The following is a 4895-nucleotide window of genomic DNA, read 5'->3' on the forward strand; positions in this document are numbered from 1 at the left end:
TTGAGTAACCCACAACAGATCACAATTTTTTTTGTCCTGACTGAGAAAGAGAAACTTTATATATGAAATCCTTAAAAAAAAAAAAACACTATGTAAGTAGGAACTATTGCCACGATTCAAACATCTGAGGTTCGGTGAACACTTAGATCTCCCATCTGCTGTTCCCCCAGCTTTGGGACAATTCTACAGCACATAAAGAAATGCATCTCTAAAGCTTCTCCTGTTTTCTTAAAAAACAGGTTTTAAGAAAAAGTTGTTCAAGCTCCCTAGTTTTTCTTTCGGTATAAACTGGCTTAGATGACTCACTGAATCTATTTCATCCCTTTCATCCTGAATTTATAATAGAGGAAATCTCAGGATAATGGTTGTGATTCAGAAGCCTCAGTGCTTCATGAAAGTTTTATATGTGCAAGGACTGAAGAGGGACTTTAATGGAGAACTCTATATATGCATTTAGGATTTCCCAATTCGAAAAAAATAGAAAAACATGGGGACATGTCTCTTTGACTGATGTCTCTATGGTGGTATTTCTTGAACGCAGCTTTCTTCACCTTGGTGCCTGTCTTCCAAGTACGTTAGACTATAACTCCCAGAATTCCTTGGGTTTGTCCTATCAACAGAATGCACCATTTTCTGCTTCTTTGGCAGGGAATCCTAAATAAAAAAATCTGAAGTAAAATATCATAGCACAATTTGTTCTTAATTTAGGATGTGGGTATAAGTATGTTTGCATATATCCAAAACCTTGTAATTATACTTGTTTGCAAAGCAACAGCACTGAAACTTCTGTGTACTCTCATATTTATGAATGAATTAGGGAGTAACGTTGGCTGGTAATTATGTCCTTAAATTGGATGTTATAATTAATTAAGACACTTAAATCCAACTCTCAGGGCTGGCTTAATAGGTTTTCCCACACAATTCAGACAGCTGGAGTAGATAATCCTTGGGATCCCTTCGAACTCCACAATTCTGTGATTCTATTATTCTACTTAAAAGATTGGGTTCAGAAGAATGGGAAATAATTCATTATTGTCTAATTAAATATGAATTAATTACATTTCATTTCTAGGCTGCTGTTTATACCTACTTCTTGAATGAATGCTAAAACATTGCTTGTTCCTTGATTATATTTGCTCCTTTATTGTTATTTGCAATTGTAGTAGAAAAGTATAGGAGAAGCTAGCATTCTGGTCTACATTTCATATAAGGCTTGCCTACCTGAGTAGACCTACTATTTATAAAAATAAATCCATATTACAGAAGACAAAATATCAATAAGAGCTCAGCTTACTATTTAGAATGCTATTTTTTGTGTTCAAGTTTTTTATTCTTTTTTCATCCAGTTTATAACAGCCTTGGACCATGTCAATTCAGGCCATACCAATCAGCCTTGTGTATTAGAAAGTTTCTGTGGGGAAAAAAATGCAAAGTACATAAAAAGTTATGTCATATAAAGGTTTTCAGCCTATTATATACATGCTGTTTTCTAATAACAGGAGGATTTCTTTGACAGGAGGAAAGAAAACGTGTAGTCAACATTCATACAGGAAAAAGGATTCTGCTCTCCTGAAACTTCCCTGTATTGTCAAATCAAACAAGATTTTTGTTTTAAAAAATTGTGTGTCCCCTTTGTAGAATTCTGTTGATTTAAATGGACTCACACTAGATATAATTTGATGCATGATTTATATAATAGTGTCACTAATATCTATGGCCACACAATAGGTCATCTATCAACATGCCTATGGAATGAGCATGTAGCATTATAACTTAATAATCTAATGTCTCAGCCAATGAGTTACCTAACCCAATTAAGGGTAAATATATTGCTGAGTGCTGATTTAATCAAGGTATAAATAAAAGGTGTCTCATTATTTGAGTTAAGCTGCTGTCATGGCAGAAGTTGTGTTGCAAAGGTTGTTGACATTCAGGGACTCCCCATGGGCTGGTAGCAGAGACAGTCACTTTGCAGGTTTTCAGATCCTCACAAGCAGGGTTTTCTTAGGACTCCAAGAAACCTGGATGAGCAGAATTTTAATTTCATCTAAACCCCCACCGTTCCATTTCATTTTCAGTACATCCTACTCAATGTAATTTTTCTCTCCATTTTTTAATCTGTTGAAGTCAATAGTTTAGTATAGGGGAGTATGCTGGGAATCACAAAATGCTGAAATAATCTTGGGATTGTATATTAAAAGTTTAGTAGTATTGCTTAGAATTAAATATATTGATCCATCTGATCATTTCAAATACTGGATCATATTTTTGATGGGATCCCCTCCATGCTTAATCTGGGACTACTACTTCAAACCTCCCCCTCCATTTTATAAAAATCCTTAATTGCAAATGATACGGCTGTGGACTGAAACAGCAAGTTTAAGATTATTGAATATGATTGTGTTGTATTTTTGTTTTATTTTGTTTTTAATATATTTTTATTAAGAATTTTAATTACAATAGTAGAAATTAATACAAACTAAACTTAAGGAAATGAATGGAAAGAAAGAAAGAATAAAAAGTGCAGGGAAAAGAAAAAGAAAGAAGAAAAAGAAAAGAAAGAATATAATAAAGAAAAAGAAAAGAAATACGTATATAAAGAAGTGACTTCCACCTTTCATCACAAGTATAAACAAATTTAATAATTCTTCACCCTTATAAGGTTGAACAGATATCTCTTCATCCCATATCACATCCCTTATCTATAAGCCAATCCATAAAACATCATCTTTTCAATCTTGGTATCAGCAAAAAGTCCATAAAGATATGCCAGAATGTTACAAAAAAAGTCTTATTTTAACCTTGATCAAATAAACCAACTTTATATTCCTTCCTTTTACTTGTAACAGACTTAATCTTTAATTCAATCAAATATTGTCATAGGATTTAATTTCTCTTCAATTCTTTTTTATCCCATTGCACAGATTTTTTTCAAGGCTTTAACAAGCCTCCTTTGTAAATCCAATAAGAAAACATTTTCCAGGTCATTCTATGGTTTATTATTTGTATTTCCCCTTTAATGTTTAAACCTTCAGCCAGTTTCTTTTGTATATCCAGTAAAGCTTCCTTTTCCAAATCATTCTCTTGACCTGTCATTTGTAGTTCCACTTTCAGTACTTTCTCTGTCTTGTCAGATAAAATTTGTTCCACATCTGTCATTCCTTCATTAATATCTTTGGACATAGTCTATCCATAGAAACAGACATAATTACTGACAGTGTTGATATTGTAGTTACTAATTTCTGGCTCCATTTTAAAAAAAATCTTTAATATTTCCAATGTTATAACGTTTTGTGTAATTTTATAAGTCCCAATATTAACTGACCTCAAGAACAGGTAAATTCCTGAACTCTTTAGTTCCCTCTAGTGTCTAGTTTCTAAATCATCACTTATCTTTTGTTATGACTTGCAATAGTCGGATTAGCCAAAATAAGTCTGTTTCCCACAAGAAGCTGTTTATTTTTTATAGTTAATTCCAAAATCTTATACTAAAAGTCAATATTCCAAATTTATCTGGACCCTTAATTTGTTTATAACTGTCTTAGATCAAAATCTTATTTAGCTTTTTGCTGTTTATTTCAAATTCTTTAAGTTCTTAAACTTATAATTATTTTTTCTTTTGTTCAGATTAAAGATAAAACTCATCTGATGACTTTTCAAACTTGTCGTTCCAAAGGTCTCTAATAGCTTTAAGATGGTTAATAGGGAATTTCCAAAAGTCATTGGAAAGTGAGGTTTGCAAACTTAATCTCCTGAGTTTCCCAATGATGGATCCATATCCCTATCTAGAAGAGCCTTCTGGTCCACAATTCACATCCATGTCCAAAACCAGTTAAACAAATGAATCTACAACTCTACAGAGGAGCACTGATCTATGAACCCTGACCCAAGAATATGCCCCACTGAATATTACAGGACCTACTGCTGGCTATAAACATATGGTACAGCACTGCAAGCCTTTTTAACACTCTAAAATCAATGTCCACTGTCTGAATGTGCTTCCATATGCTTAAGCACTGAGAAAAGAACACCAGAATGTGAGGGTATGAAAGAACCAGAAAGAGTGTTTGTAGGACAGCTGCCTGCTTAATCAGTAGCCTGGGATTGCCTGTGAATATATCAGATGAGTGAAACCCATCTTGAGATGGCTTGTGTGAGACATAGCTGATTTGTCCAGACAAGTTAATTGCCTCATTCCTTAAAGGAAAATTCACATCCACATGGCAGGGCTGCACCAACCATGTCAAATCTTCTGAACCCCATCTTAATCTTCTTGAAATAACTCTTTCAAGACTTCCACATTCAGGCTTTAACACAGATTAAACGGATATACATAGACAGATATAGATATATAAACATAGATATACAGATAGAGATTTGCACACACACATACTTGCCAAACTCTGACTAGGAAATACAAAGTACTGTCCCAACCCACTATTTCTTCTTGATTCACAGCAAGGTCCATAATTAGAGCTAGGGCCTACAAGCGTCATTCTAAATTTGGGTGTTGAGGATTATGTAGCTATTTTCAACGGACCAGCAATCAGAGTTTTAGGCCAATGGGCTTAGAGCTGAATGCATAACATCACAAGCAATTCATAAGCATGCTACCATCTCACTTACTTAAGAAGGAGGGGGGAAACCCTGTCCTGAAAAGACTCTTTGGAGTACAGAAGCTGTGAACCTTTACATTCCCCAGCTTTCTTTTTTCTCCTCCTAGGTGTTTTCCCACAGCAGGATACTTCACTCCCAGGAGATCTAATTAATATTCATCCACAAACCATTCTACCTCTACCTGGGAAAATAAATTTGTTGTGACAGAGATTCCAGAAATACTTCTGTATTCAGAATTTAGGTGGATTTTATTTTTTTCTTCCTTTAATGCCAAGAAA

The sequence above is a fragment of the Python bivittatus genome, unplaced genomic scaffold (assembly GCF_059951505.1).
Source record: "Python bivittatus isolate LINGU-HERP-01145 unplaced genomic scaffold, Pbiv_v1 ctg000020_np1212, whole genome shotgun sequence".
NCBI classification, from domain to species: domain Eukaryota; kingdom Metazoa; phylum Chordata; class Lepidosauria; order Squamata; family Pythonidae; genus Python; species Python bivittatus.